Source organism: Manacus candei, unplaced genomic scaffold (assembly GCF_025592945.1).
Source record: "Manacus candei isolate 608988 ecotype Guabito, Panama unplaced genomic scaffold, ASM2559294v1 h1tg000019l, whole genome shotgun sequence".
In the NCBI taxonomy this organism is placed as follows: domain Eukaryota; kingdom Metazoa; phylum Chordata; class Aves; order Passeriformes; family Pipridae; genus Manacus; species Manacus candei.
The window spans coordinates 6,427,177-6,444,129 of record NW_026138067.1 but is presented as its reverse complement, the minus strand read 5'-3'; positions in this window follow the sequence as shown (position 1 = coordinate 6,444,129).

Below are 16,953 nucleotides of genomic sequence, written 5' to 3'. Positions count from 1 at the left end.
GCACTGAAGTGAACAACATCCATAAATCCACACTGTCCCTGTCCAAAAGAAGAAAATTCCATGTGAAACCAACTATACAAACAAAAAAACCCCAACTGTCAACTGCTGCACTTTATATACTTTCTACTAAAATGATTAATCCTCTGAGAATTGCTTTGTGAATTTTCTCTGAACTTCAGTGCATTATTCATGCACCTTGGCAATCCTATCCTGAATCTGACATTTTGTTCCTGGAGTCACTCATACCACGTGCGGCATAATACCTAATAATATTCTTAGTAAAGAATCAATATTTTTTATACACTTGTGAAAATATGAGTGATTAATTCTTTCCATTTGGACATTTTAAAAATAACCAAATAGCAGGACACTGAGGGACATGATTTCCAGAACATTCTGATGAAGGATGCTATCCTTCCCTGAGATGAGTGTGGTGGAGGACTGATAAACTCCCTGCAAACAGGAGATAACTGACAAACTTAGACCTTTCAGAGCTGTGCTGGCATCACAAGACATCATAATTCTTCAGAGACTAAGACTAATTAACAGAAAGAGATGAAGACCCAGGGCCCAGGTTTAATAGGAAGTTCAGAGCCACTTCACTGAGTCTGAACCCAAATGTCATCAGTTAAAGTCTTAAAAGCTGGTCTTGGCAAGAGTTATGGCACACAGTTTTGGAGACATTTTTTTTCTCTTATAGTTTAATTTCTGTTTAAATCCTGGACACTGGAGGTATGCCAGAAGGTGGCAATAGGTCTCTCTCTTTACTCTGACTCTTTTTGCCTAAACCAAGATTATCATTGAAGGGAACATTGAAATCTTATGAAAAACATGACTGTTCTGCTTTAAGAGGAGAAAAATGAGCAAGGTTTGAAAGGACTGATAACAATATCTCCTTTTAATCTCCTTGGTAGTAAGCATTTAGTTTTGCCAAGGGAGAACACAATGCATGTAATACATGTACAAAATTTCATCTCAGTATGAATAGACTGAAAGTAGAATCATAGAATATCTTGAGTTGGAAGGAACCTGTATGGACGATGGAGTCCAACTCCCTACTCCTCACAGGGCTACTTAAAACTAAACCGTATATGTTGCATAGCTAGCAACATTTGGCATCTTGGTAGAAACTACATGTTCTCCTCTTGTTGTATGGTCTGCTCTTCAGCAAAAGGTGCACTGGCTTCTCTCATCTCATCTGTTTATTTCTCTCAGGTTCTGCTCCACCGGTTGTCCAACCTACATGCACTCTGAATTGCTACTTGGCATTTTCCTTACAATTATTTGTCTCTGAAGTGAAACTCACATGTGACCTTGAGTGGTGTTTGCTCTAAGATGAAAGAAGACTTTACTGAAGTCCAAGTCTGCATTTGTGAGCTTTACACGTACAAGAACCTTGCCCATTTCCCATCCTGCCAGTAGTATGCATCATGTTTGCAGTGTGCCACTATAAACACCATGTCATAGGCCATAACCGAGCTGTCACATCTTAGTCACTTCAAATTGAAAAAAAATATTGTATTTTAGATACATTTCAGAGAGGTGTCTATGACCTGAAAACATCTGGAGCAAGCATTGCCTATCTGGAGGGCAGTGGGTGTAGCTGCAGTGGGTGTAGCTCAATGTGGGAGATATTTTTTTCCATTTAGTCTGTAGGTCAGAGACTGTTCCTTCAGCGCTGCAGGTAGAGCCAGAAATCATGAAACACCAAAGCAAATTCATCGTGTCTTTTACTTAATTAGTCAATGATCCTGAGCATTAATGGAAGTCATCTTCAAGGAGGTCATTGGTTTTGTCTACATTAGCAGGTAACACTACAGGAATGGATCTGTATAGCTGAATCCGAAAAATCCGGTATGAAGAATTGCTCAGAGACTTTTGCATCTTTAAGCAGCAAGGTATTTGTTTATTCAACACTGGGAGCAAGCCAGTTCAAGTTGGACAAACTTGCTGGACTTAAAAGTGCAAAATCAAGCCATTTTATACACTTTAGATGCATGGTTACATCATTTAACAGACATATTAATAAGTGGGCTAGTCTCTGGGTGGAGTCTTTAAAGACATGCACAGTCTTCTACTGGGGGGGGTTTCTCCTCAAGCCTTCATCCCTCTGGTGGTTGCCACGGACGTCTTCCTCAATTTGACCTCTTCAGTTAGGTGACCTGAATTCTTCAAGCTTGCAAAATCCTGGCTCTGGGCCTTCTAGATCTTATTCAAATGTCTAGTTTACCTAATTTATTACTGTGTGTATATTACTCCTATTCTTTCTATAATAAGGCCTTTGGTCCAGTGAGCAGAATAGAATATGATATTAGTCAGTGCTCCTAAAATGTTCTTCTAGCAAAACGGGTATTGGGGTTTCTTAGCATCTCAGTTAACTCTTTTAGGTCTGGCTCCTGTTTCATAACAAGAGGAGTTTTTCAGGCACAGTGTCTATGTCATGTTTCAGGATGAGCTAGCTCCAGCCTCCCCGGCCAAAATACCCTTTACTGGCTGGACCATACCAGGAGTAGTCCTTCTAGAACTTTGTTTGTTGAGTTTCCTCCAAGGGGAATCCAGACTTTATGCTTGGAGACCTCTCTGCAATGTCAACCTTGAGCCTGGTCAGGGATTCTCCTAAAAACCACATTCACCAAACAAGAATGGAAAGATGAACCTATGGCATGAACCTCAGTAAAAAGGACAATAAACCAGCTGATGATGAAATGTGGTCAGTTAACCTTGGCTGACAGTCAAACCACAGCACATCAGAGAAAGAAAATAGGATGAGAAAGCTTGTGGGTTGAGATAAAGACAGGAAGATCACTTACCAATTATTGTCATGGGCAAAATGGGACTGGACTTGGGGAAAATAAATTTAATTTATTGTCAATTAAAATACATTCAGGAAATAATCACTGCAGCTTTTGCCTTTGCTACTTGGTCATGTTCATTTTGAAAAGTAATAGTGATCCCTTTCCTGTGGCATATAATTTCTTCCTATCCATATTTCAAATCTTTCCAGGCAGACTATTGAAATAAATGAGGAGGAGATGTGTCTAGCTGTGATGATAGCTAATCTTATAGCCATGATCGAGGTGTCACAAACATTACTGATCAAAGCAGACATTAATACTGTCTTTTTATCAATTGCTTTTTGCTCCCATGAATCAAAAAGTTCTGAGGCTTCTCTCTCTCTGAATAAATTAATTCTACGCTGAGTTTACCGCAACTCTCTGAAGGATTCCACAGATATCCATAGATAATTGTTCTTCATTCTTGAGGTTTTAATCCTTTAACCTTTCATAATCAATTCCCATATAGAACTGGTGAGATGGCCAAACTTCCAGTCTGTGGGTTATACCCAAGAGCATATTTTCTTCAATAAAAGGAGTCCAGGTAAAAGTATTTCTACAGAAGAGTATCTGATGAAGAATGAATGAACAAATGAACAAACTCCAGAAAAAAATTATCCAGAGATAAGTTAAGGTAAAATGAAGGAAATATTTGGAGAAAGAGGAAAATCACTAACAACAGAAAAATACACATTTCCAGTGGATAAGGTTATTCAGTCTCGGGAATGAAGCAATTCATAAATGTTCGAGTACATAAAAAAAATCTGCAGTGACCTCAAACTTTTTAGTGTTATAAAAAAATTTTCCCATTTACCTGAATTTGTAATAAACAGGTTATTATTAATATTCATCATTTATCCGACACTGAGCAAGTGAACCATGCCTTCCTTATCTGTAGACTAAAAGATATGAAAATATAAGTCATGCAGACAGAAAAGGTGTTCAAACAAAATACTTTATTAGGAGGAATCTCTAGAAACTTTCCAGAGCCCATCAAGTTGTGCAGCAAAATCCCAAACAATCTTATTAAGCAGAAAAGCAATACCAGGTGGATTAAAGATCCTGGAACAGAGGTCTAAAAAAAAAAAAAAACTAAAATTAGCAGGAGAAGTGGTCAAGAGATCCCTTAAGAAAAAAAAATGGCAGGACCAGATGTTATCCACAGTTTTTGGCTTCAGTATTTTGTATATTTGCACCCAAGATTAGCTCAAAACTCCAGACAGTTCTCACAGGAGTAATCATTAAGGTGCATGTCAGAGTAGTGTTAATTATAGAAAACAAAAGCACTGGCCATCAAGTAGTTCATCCTCCAAGACTGCAACTTATACCCAATCCATAACCCTTGGGGAATTTTCTGGGGGGACTTGTTATTATCCCAATTTTCATAATTTACAACTTGTTATTTTTCAGCCTTCGAAGGAAAACTTGAATGGAAATTCAATGTATCTTGCAAAACTTCACTAATAACCACCCCACATATAGTCTTAAATGATTACTAGGTCAGGTAAAATTATCCTAACTTCATGAAAATCATCAAGTCTTTCCAGAAATCACACAGCTCAGACAAGTTGCAAGAAATTATTTATTTTTAACACCAGAGGAAGCCATTGAACTGTTATCCCTCAGAGAAAACTGACTCCTTAAACACAAAATTAGCAGAAAAAGCCTCTCTTCAAGACAACTAATTTCATATCCTATCCTGACTTATGTTGCAGGGACTTACTTTAGTAGAACTGAAGCAGTTGGAAGAATAACCAAAAAAAGTGACTTACTCCGTAAAGAGTATTACATTCAAAAACAGATGCCAAAATACTAAATACACTTAGAAGGAAAGCTGGAAGAAGCCTGAAAAACTTGTGTTTAGTTGTTTCTCTGACAAGCTTTAAGTTATTGAGCAAGGGAGTAATTGTGGAAAATGCAGGGAAGAAATCCAATCATGGGAAGAAAATCAGTTTTAGAGGCAGAAGGCCCAGATATAGGAAATGGGTGAAGAGACGTGAAAATGTCAATAAAGACTTCTCTGGGTAAGATAACTCAGCTAAAATCATTCACTGCAGTCCTGGCTGCAGTTGCACACTGCCTCTTGATACACAAAGGGAGGAGGGATAACGCACGTGAAAGGCTATAAAACATAATGTCATAATATATTTGGCACAATGTGTAAAACACAGATAGCATCAACACTGCCCTTCACTATGATCTGTGTGGCCAATATTTCCCTCCAAGACATCACAAACAACGAGATCAGAAGCCTGATCTACTAGCAGATGAAAGTAAAAAAGGGAAGAACCTTTGGGATCTTGTATCTGGATAGATCAGAAAAAGGCAGAAAAACAGATTCCAGAGACTTCAAGATCATCACCACCATTATCAACATTTCCTGCTTGTAAGCTTAACACAAGACTGAAAGGAAAGTACAGTTCCCATATTTCAGCACAACCACTTTGAATATAAGCCTTCAGGTGAGCCCTGAAAAGGACAGGAAGGAGAACGATCAGAGTAATGATTTTAACAACTTCTGTGACTCAGCCTAAAACGCCTAGGCAACCTCTTAACAACTTCAACAATGATCTGAACATTTCCATCAGTAACTATAGTTCCCAGGAACCTGGCTGTTTCTTTCCCTGACATCTTTCACACTTTGAACACACTCTGACCATAAAGATCTAGGGTTTTAGCTGGAGGTGAAACATTGCTAATTTATAAACAACACCACCAATACATTAGAATGTGATATGAAAAAATAAAAACAAAACCAATTTGTCATCTTAATTATTCCAAGAAACTAGAGGATAAACAAGAGAATATCACAAGGATAAAATAAACACATAAACCCAGTGATGACTGCAAGTTATGCAGCCTAGTGTTCAAAGGTGATAACTACTTCTTTCCAAAAAAAAACATGCTAAAATTACTGTCTGTTCTCTGTTGGCAAAATCTACAGCCATGAATCGCTGTCTGTGAGTTAAGAAGGTGTGTAAATCTGAATGCAACTTCATATAGCACAAGACTTGTTGCCATTACATGATAGAAGAGGATGGAGTTACCCAGGACAAAATGGAATGAGTTGCTCTGAGTATTAGCTACTTAAAAAAAAAAAACCAAATAAATTTCTGACTTTGGAGGACCTTAGCATAGTTCAGATTTAAAAGAAAAAAAAATGTATATGAAAATGACTGGAAGTGGTCAATAAAAAAAAAAATTACTAAAGTGCTGCCCTTACTAACATTCCTTGGGGATGACTGCTGTGTCATGTTGCTGTCGTAGTGGAGAAACTCATTTACCCACAGGGCATATGTTGTCACACATGCTGCATTTCTAATAAACAACCAATAAAGAGTTTTCAGTGAAAAGCAATCTTCATCTTCATTTCACATGGTGGAATGTGTCTTCACAGACAAAAAACTAGGATTGACTTCAGCAGTTGGTTTGGATTTGCACAAACAGACAGGATCTGGCACACAAAGCCGAGGTGCAGCAATGTTAGTGGGGAGCAGAGAATGAGAAATCAAATGCAATCTCTTGTCCTGTTTCTGCTTTTTCCAATTTTGTACCATAGTGTTCAGGTCCTTCGGTATGTATCTTCTACAGATGTTTCAGTGCCAGCACACTTAGTCTGTGCTCCTGCCAGAGTGAATTTTGTTAACACAAGCAGTGATCTCAACAGTACACTGTATTTGATCAATTGTGGCCACTGTTCTCATTTCTCTTCTCCAGCATCATTATCAGATGGTTCTGTCTCTTATACAGCTGAGAAGATATTATTTCATCTAGAAGAAAAAGATACAGTTGGTCATGGTTCTGTGTCTTCCTGCATACTGTTCAGCTACTGCAGATAGAGTTAGAGCTATTCACATCCATTGAGGCACATACACAATTGAGGTCCTATGGTGAGGAATCAATATGGATTCAACACACTGAATTATTATTTTATGGTTAACAAAACTTGTGGTAAAGAAGAGAGTTAATTTATTACTATTGATATGTCTGACCTGTAATTAATAAACTTTCCACCATCTTTTTCAATTTAAGAAATGTTCAGAAGTGAAGTGCTGCAGTAAAACTTCCTTTTCTTACAACTTTATTATTTTTACTGGACACAGTCCGTGCAGTATTATAATAAATAATTAAAACTAAGTGAGAAAAAATATTCCAAACCAACACATCTTGAAATACAGCATCTTATTTGAAAGACTTCAAATTGCCCTTTTTTTTTGTTTTGCTTTTTTAGTCAGTTTCAAAACCCAGTAAGTTATAATGAGTCTCCAAGGCCCGCAATGCAAATCAGAACATTTCCACTATACTCCTGCACACTAATTCTCTTTCCATCTAACAGATTTCACACATGATAAGTAATACTTTATAATTAGCATCATAAGTGGGATATCCCAATATCAAGTGGCATATTAATGTTATTAACTACAGTTCTCTGAAAACTGATGTCTACTTGGAGGACTGTAATAAAAGAGGAACAATGTTTAAAAACTGAGCAGCAGAAGGAAACTCCACTTCACAGCTGTGATATGAGTAGCCAACCCAAGGCCAGAACACCTGATGCACACACAAATTTGCTACTGAACCATTGTGTCCTATACAGGTTTGAAAGCTGCAGTGCTTCGGGAGTTGATTAATATGTAGTTGGGATGTTTCTTCCATAAGAGTGGAAATATTTTTCAGAAATTTGGGCAGCTGGCTATGAGGCAGTAACAAACTCAGTTATCCATTTTAATGTTCTACTGTATCTTTATCAAAGCTTATGCTTGTCATCTAGGTTCCCTCTGTAGACAGTGGACTGATGTTCTTAATCACAGAATGTGATGAATCAGTCTCTGGAATTTCCTATCTCCTTATTGACCACAGAAGAAGTCTGTATGACTAGCTTGGATTATATTTCTAAGTCTTAGATAGTCTATTTTAAGTATAATGAATCCCACCTAAAGTGCTTTATAGTTGTCATCAGGTTGACCTACGTTGGTTTGACACATGACCATGTTTCTTACCTTGGCACTTAATGCTAACTGCGTTTTAGTTTGTAATTTCCACCATTTTAAAATTTTGGTAAAGTAGTTTTGGGACATAGAAATATTAGAAGCCTGACTGCAATGCAAGTTTGATTGTTTGGATACACAGAATTTATTAAAAGCTCTATGTCTATCAGAATTTCTTGACTTCATTTTGAACAAATTTTAGTTTAACAAATTTTAGTTTAAGTAAAGGGTAAAAATCCTGATTTCAAAGAAGGAAACACATTTATAAATGAAAAGTAAAAAGCATGAAAATGAAGACATGCAGTTGCACAGTCTAAAGAGTGCATGTTATGGAATATACTTTTTTTCTGAGGAGGAGTCCATTCTGGTTTTATCTCCCCTTTATATTTGGTGGGCTTAATATTGCTAACTGCTAACTAGAGCTTTTCTAAAATACTTTATGTTTTCTCTTTTTATTTGAAAGGTCTTAATTTAAAAAAGATTTTTTTAATTTATTTGTCATTTAAGAGAATGCTAATGGAATAATCTAAGAATTCTTTAAGGCTGAATATTACAGATAACCAGAGTGAGAGTTTTGACTGATATTCCGTGCCTGGTTAATGCTGCATTAAAGCAGTAGCTGGATTACAGTTTCAAGAGTTTATCAAAATGGCATCCTTTTGCTTTTTTAATAACAGCGTAAAAGCTTCTTGGGTCTCTCTAACTGTTTACTGGTAACTTGATTTTCTAAAATATTTGCTGACTATGTACAGCACACTAAAAAATGCTGATAGTCAATTGTAGAGACTATGTGTGACTTCATTGTACCTGTGATAGACTGGGCTTTCAGAATACTTCACTCAATCTCCCCTTAGTCTTGGCAGATTTGAGGTTTCTGCTATCACAACAGGACTTCAGTTTCTCTGAAGAATTCAATATCCTGGATGTTGACTTTTTAAAATATTGTCTCTCTGGAAGGCAACAAAAGCATTTGTCATTTGAGTGGTCATGCTTTGACCAGGGTTTCCACTTCTTTTCTTCTGTGTTGGGATCATACTTGAACAGTTTTCATTCAAAGGATCTGCATAACCATCTGTGCCCTATTCTGGCATTAATGATGGCATTCGTGGTACTTTACAGCAAGAGCTTGCTTGAAGTTCCTTTCATTGACATCTAATTAATTTCAGGTACTATAAAATGCTGCCGGCTCACACTCGAAAGTTCTAATAAAACAAATTCCTTACTCCCTTTCCCCTAATTCTATCCCACTATTCTATCTCCATTTTTCCTCTTCTCTTCCCCGCCACCCCTGGTTTGACCTCAGGATGAATGAGCGCACAAATACACAAGCACACAGGTGCAGTCTCCCTCTAAATACCCTATGGCCTCTTTTGTTTTTAACAGATTTCTGCCTGTTTGGTGGCTCTGTCAGCATCACAGCTCCAGTCAAACTTGTTCTTCGCTGCAATCCTAATGGGCATTTTAGGCTCATGATGAAGAGTAAGACAAACAGGCACGCAAGCTTGAAGGGGTTTCATTGCCAGCTCATTATAGCTCCACTAATGAGATTTCCATCCAATTTGTGGAATAGCAGAGCTCAACTCAAAAGAGGGACAGAGCTACCAATACAGTGGGATTAGTATGCCTTATTAAAAAAAAATAACCTTTGTTAAATTAGGACTCAGTGTTTGGGGCAGTGACCTTAGACACTGGTACAATACGAAAACAATTGCTGGATTATTTACATTACACTCATCAGCTTGGTATAATTGCTGAAGTGCAGTAAAACTCATACAATTCACTTAGGCAATAACAAATACATACTTCATGTACAATCTGCAGTAAAGTACAGTTAGTAAGATTTTTGATAGCAGGTAAAAATGAGTGTTGTTTGAGAAAATGCTTTTACAATGAATTTTGGGATGCATAAAGTAAATAGCAAAGAGAAACAGAGATCCTGTGACACTAAAATAGAAACCTGTGAGGAAATACAGAGGCATTCCCCAATTCTGTAGTTTCACATAAGGAAGAGATATTCCAAAAAAGTGAACAGGTTCTAGAAATTTAACAAAAGTTTCTTTCTAATTCATCCAGAGGTCTGTCATCTGCACTCCATGATTGCTAACCTCCAAGTCTCAAATGAAATGGTATTTATTATTGCTTAGGTATAATGATTTCTTTTGATTAATCCAATCCCTGAGTAAACCCCCTTGAAACACAGACCAATGTCTTCAAATTCTGAACTCAGTAACAAAAGGTGATTGCTTCATTATTCAAATATGCAGTTATGCATTTCAATAGGCCTCTTATTAGGACAGATCTAGCATATAGTCAATTTGAAAATAGGTATGGATTTATTTCATTCTACCAGAAGTAGATCTTATTTCCCTAAATTGTATTGCCTTTGCCATCATCACAAAGGATGTACTTGTAGTTCTCTGTGTTTTGAGGACCTCACTCTCCTGGACTTCTGGAAGTAGCAAATAGTATTCAAACTAAGAACTAACATTTGTCCTTGCTGAACATTTCTCTGTCTCCATGGAGGCAGATATTTCTGTCTAAATCCATGTGATTTTTTTTAAAAAAAACTGCAAAGCACTGTAACAGGATTTTTTTTCACAGTAGCAAAACCTCAGTTCTGTAACCAAATGGAGTCAGCCTGGTTTAATCAGGCTATCAATCACTCTGCAGAAACTAGAGAGGAGGCAAATATTTTTTTTCCATCTCCTGCAAGGCACAGAATACACCATCAAAGTGTCTCAGTGTTGCAGTGGATCAAATTTGGCATGGGACTTCCACCAGAAGGTAGAAGTATCAGGCTCTGCTACTTTACACACTGCAAGTCATTTTTAAGTCATGCTAGAAAAAAAGGCAAAGCTACATTTATGGACCTTCTCAAAAATGCTGGAGGGTAGAAAGATCATTAGAAGTTGCTATCAGACTGCTAATCAACCAGCCATCAGCCAGTATTTATTGCAACAGGCTGGAGATTCAAAGCACCTGCTGGTCTTGTAAGGCAGGCTCTCAAAGTGACACACACCCCTCAGTCTGTTATTTTTCACTCATTGCACACCAGCAAGACCAGCTGCTAGCTCAAGTGTCCTGGTACGCACCAGACTCAGCAAGGAATCATCCATGCTGTGGACACCTGGGGCAACAAGAGAGCTGTGCAGTGCTGGCTATCTTGAGCTATATTCCCATGTACTAACCACAGTCTGCTTTGCAATTATAGCTTGATCTTAAGATGCTTCAGAGATGAACACGCTATACCAGAGATCTGACAATCCTCATAAAGAGCAGAAATGGAAGACTTTATTGAAATGTCAGTATTCTCAAGTGCTCTAGTGTAGAAACTGAAACAATTCTAGGGTGGTCTCTAAAATAAAACTATTTAACTGCAGACAAATACTGCAGGAGCTACTTGTGCCGTTAGCCTTTTCCTCAGGGCAAACCACTACCTACCTTGCTGTTTAACCCACAGATATTCTGGGAGATCTATTGAATATCGTACCCCACGGATTTTAAAGCCTCATAAGTTGTATTTCTCCCCTGGCTTGGGGGCTGGCCGTTGGGCTAAGTCAGACCTTACTATGCTCTGGCATAATGCTATTCAAAGGAAGTTGGGGGAATGTGCTGTTTCTTCAGGAATCTGAAAGTAGCTCTAACATTTTTGTGCAGAAAAATGCAACAGTTTTATAGTTTGATGAGGAAACCATCACAATCTGCTTTGGCAGCATGTTCACTGTGATTTCTGCAGTGTGTGAACACAGCAAGGAAAGTGACAGGATTTGGGAGATTTCTCAGCCAAGCAGTGTAAGTCAGAAACAAGTTGAACTCTGGTGAAAATTTTTCTGTCTTTAATTATAGTCTCTTTATATATTTGTAAAATCTACTTGCTATAGGGCAACAGTGTTACTATATACCTTTTTTTTTTTAAGTTACTAGTTTCTCATGTGTTTATTGTTTTTCATCTCAACATAAATGAGATGAGAGCTTTGGCAAGTTCCTTGTAGAGTCCAAAGAGAAAGGAAGGATTTACAATGGCTTTGTGTGCATGTTGCTTTGGAATCACAGTCTAATGACTCTCATGATGAAAATATTGAGACATGGAAATCCTCTTGATTTTACATCATTTCAGAATATTTCCCAGTAAGTATTTGTTCCGATAGATATTTCAGAATTTTGATTGAATTATTAGTCTCAAAAACTATTTTGGGTCAATGCACATGTTACATACCATTGCTATCCTGTTATTCAGTAGTACATTATTGAAGGAAACCATACAGAACTGTACATATGGAAATTAAGAAGCACTTTGAGGAAATTCATGCTTTCCCAGGGAATTACATTAATATCCATGCATCTTCCAGAAAAATCAGTTCAATACCTCCCTTCAAAAATGTCCTATTTTTCACAGAATCTTGTAGTAGTAGACTTAGATACACCAGGTAAACATGAAGTAGTTTCAGAGCATAACTTTTCTAATAGAGTCCAAAGAAAGACAGTCTGTTGCAAGGCACCCCTTGATGAACAGGTTGCACTACCTAACTCTTTTTCACTTGAAATAATCTGCTTATATCTTTCCCTGGTGTTGAACCAAAGGCAGTGTAGAGTTTGCCTGTATGAGCTACAATTGTTACATTACTTGATTCATATGAAACTTAAAGGACAAACATGGCAGTGGAAATCTCTTCTGACAAGAACATTCTACTTTAGTTTTCATATAATTGTTCCTGAAGGAAGGGAGTCTTCACAATGAATGCACCAAAGATGTAGGAATTAGGTTTTAAATCAAGTGTCTTCCTGCTGTAGGAATTAGATTTTTAAAGTGTCTTCCTACAAACAAATAATTTGTTCCATGACTGTAAAAATAAGGACAAAAAGTTCTTATGTGTTCTAGTTCACAGCTATGTGGTAAAATAAGCCTATAAACCACTTGTCAACTTGTCAACAGACTATGAAAAAAGCTTTTAAAATAAGCATAGTTTCCTTCTTTTCTCAACACCTGCTTTATGAATATTTTTTACTTTCAGATCTTGTATATACCTTACTCGTTTTTTCATTAGTATGTCTTGTGTCATAACTGATTTAGGTTCAGCTAGATGACAGGAGAATTCCTCTTTCTTTGAACGTGTTAGTCCTTTAACCCCGGATTGGAAATCACTCTTATGGTGCCGAAGGCCCTGGAAGTGAGATGAGGAACTCCATCTGCTGCTTGATCAGGCTGGGGAACGTGGGGCTGGGAAGGGAAGGTGCCCTGCCTGTGCCCAGGCACCAGGAAGCTGCCTGGATGTGGGCTGCCAAACTGGTACTGGGTGCACCATCAAGCCAGGCTCCCCAAAGAGCATGCAGCAGTCTGGTCTTTTAATTAGAACACTGGAGTCTGAGAGTTAAGGAGTCAGTTCCTTATTCTATCATAGGATTCCTATGTGACCATGCTAATAGTACTCATTTTTTCCTGGAATAAGAACTGTTTCAAGGATATGTCATACTGCAGACAGCAGTGCATTAGAAAGGTAACTGAGTTAGCTTTAAACAGGAGGAATAACTAGTACCTATGATACCTTGAGCCTATACACAAACATATCTGTACTGCTTCTGGCAGCCAGGCTATCTTGGACACCTTTACATTGTACTGCAGTTTACACTGAGAGCCTCTCTTTAGTGTGGTAACATCTTCCACAGATAAATCCCAGCCCAAGATGGGGCTTGTGGTTATGAACATAGAACAACTGCTGAGATGTACAATGGCAGATTCTTGTGTGTACTTCTAATTTAGGCAGCATTGTCTGGATCAGGCATCTCCACTCATGGCAGAGCCATCCTTCTTCTCCCTGGTTTCAACAATCCCACTTGTTTTAGACTGAGCTACTGCTCAGCAGTTATGATGGTCACAGTTTGGCTAAGTAAGGGAAACAGACAGAAACTTTAGGAAATGTGAATGAAATGTTTATATTGCAATTGTTTTCTTCATTTGATGTTGGGACATTTCATTTATCTGACTCTAACCAGACATCTTCAGTGTGCTATAGATTTTGGGAGGTGTGCACACAATTTTTAGAAATGTATTTTAGAAGTTGCCTTGGGCTGAGAGAGGGAAAGATGATGAAATTTTAAGATCCCTAAAGAAAAATTAGAGCACAAATGAAATATGGTAGAGGACTGGGGTTTTGGAACAGTCACAAAAGCATCCTTCCACTAGATCAGTACTTAAATAGTTAAAGAATGTGACACCTCAATTATCTTTAAGTTTCACAATGGACAATCCAAATGAATGAACCAGTTTGGTTACATCTCTCTTACAGATAAAATTTCAGGCTCCCTGTAGATTCAGAAAAGAGTACTTTTATCAGCTCGTACCTGGTACACATTTTAAAAGATCACAGTGATGAACATATGGTAGCTGTTTTTATTTTTTAAAGTTTTTTGATTCAACATCAAGGAGATGATTCTGCAGCCAGTGATAACTAGGAAGAGAAAATCCTGGGGTTTTAGTTTTAAACATAAAGCAATGCAATAATCCTTATAGGCTTATTGACTACAAAAATCTAGGTTAACCAGACCTGTTCATCCCAACCAGTACTAATTCTGTGGTCCTAGGCTGTAAGCTTTCATGGGTTTTATTTCTAAAACCTGACATCTCTGCCTGTAGCTATCTCAAGTAGCTGACTTCTTTCAAGTGAACGATATGGACAAAGATTTACTGCTTTATAAGAAGTTTCCTAGAAACCATCTATACCATGGTTGAATCATAGCTTCAGTTTCGTCGCTTGCATTACTGACTTTCAGACAATGAGTAAGCTCAGAAACAGAATTGTCTCTTTCTTTTTTCTTTTTTCTTTGTGAGATTCCTGTTAGTGTTGGAGGTGGTAAGGGAATCCACAAACAAGGGTAGTCACGATGGAACTAAAGGACTTCTTCTAGTGATATTACATTGTCAATCCACTTACATCTTTTCTTTTCTCAACCTCCCCATACACTCATACATAAAGTTTTGTTGGGGAAGTCAAGAGAAGTTTTGTTGGTCTTTACCTATCTCAACACGTGCTTCATCCTGGCTCTTGTCATGCAAGAACAAATCTGTTCAGTCATATAGGTAGACATCCTGGATCATTTGTAAAGGAAATGTCATCTCTTCTAGGCTCCTTCTCCCACAAAAGGTTGGGCCAGATGGTCTTTTGAGATCCCTCCAAACCTGGGCTATTGTATATTTCTATTTCATTAGGCTTCAATACAGAGTCTAATTTCCTGTGTTTTGTTGCTGTTGTTAGTTTTCTTGCTCAATTTGTAGAGAATTCAGTGTCCTCAGAGCGCTTAGTATAGACCACCTCCGGTATTACCTCTCAGCAAGATTTACTTCTTTGTGTAGCATCCATTCTCTGTTGATTGAGAATAATCTATCTCTACTCAAGAAATGGTCATCAGCCCTTTTTTAATGTAGTGTATCAGCTAGGAATCTCTTTCTGGTATGCAGAAGGTCATAGTTTCAACTTGTCTGTGGAGCTGTTTGTCTCTTCATTCAGGACATCATCCCAAAGTTTATACAGGACTAATGTTCACTCTACTCTTGATGTCATTATGGTCTTCATGGTTCATCCCTCCTTGTGTGCCATATACTGAGAAAGTCCACGCTCTGTCATACACATAAAGAGGCCATTGTAGTCCTCCTGTGTATTCCACCACAAGTAAGTTTCTGATATTTATTTGATAGTCTATGGTACCAAACAGTGTGTGAAGCAGTGACTAGATGTAAAAATTTCAGCCTCTGAAGTCTTAGCAGGTAATGTTTTCCAAAGCATACTTCTCTGCCACAATGAAACAGCATGATTGTCCAAATATCTCCTTTCACTTTTAGGATAATTCACCTGACCTACACATTTAAACTCCATGTCTGAGTCAGTCAGATTATCTTTGTATTCAGTGGAGTGCAACAGGCAACTACTTCATGTCATCTAAAGTAGACATCTAAAATAGCCTTCCTAATATCCTGTTCTTTTACACTAAATGACAGACATTCAACTGTGGACAAGTCAGACGTGAAGTTCCTTTTACTGTGCACCCCTCAATATAAGGGGTTAAAGCAAAATAAAGACTATGGAGTGACTTTATAAGTATTTGAGTTGTGTGGAACATAAAAATGCAGTGAAAATAATGGGATAGTTTTATCCTGGCAATGGATTAAGATTAGAGAATTTAAAGGATGTAAACTAGGACTGTTTCTTAATATATAAGAATGATGGGCAGAAAGGATGAAAAACAATGTGACAAAATGTTCAGATGACACAGTATCATTCAGAATAACCAGTACATACGCAGATAAGGAGTTTAGAGCACCATGCAAGTCTATGTGAACATGCACCCTAAAAGAAGTCAGTTCATTGTCAACAATGGTCAAAGAAATAAATAATGTATAAGATTGAATTAAAAATAGGATAGACAATTACCATAACAAGTTATATCAGGTCATTTGCCCAAAAATGCAGCACATCCTCAACTGGACCGTTTTGTTCTGCTGTGGTCATCCTATCCTAAATCAAAGGCAGTGGGTAGAGAAGAGGTTTACTGACAGCTGGTTTCTATTATTAGAGTAATGAGAGAACTAATATAAAATAATTTGGGGAAAAAATGTGTCTCACTATTTTAGGATAAGCAAAAAATGAGAGTCTAGTCATAAAAATAGTGTGTAATAAGAGATAGTGAGTGGGTTTTGCTAGTTTGCTCATATTCCATTCATGTTTCTTGGTAAAAGATACAAAATACTGACTAAAGAACTGTGGTACATAGGAACATAGGATTGTGAGAAGACCATCTAATACTACTCCTGCCCTCACAGAAGATCTAACATGAAGTAAATAAATGTTTGGTTTACTAGATATGAAAAAACGTCAACTGAAATTGCATAAGTTTCTTCATTTGGATGCTGCATTGCTTAAGAATCTTAGTTACAAAGTCATGCCTAATATATAACTCAAGTATTTTTTACAGAAAAGAGTTCCAATTATTTATGAACCTGCCTATAGTTGTCATGAAGAACAAGTAGTTTTAGTCTTTTTGTAACAAACTTTCACATATTGAAAGGCTGCTACCATGTCTCTCTCACAGTCTGTTTTCTCCTAGACTAAACAAACCAAATTCTTTCAACCTTTCTTCAT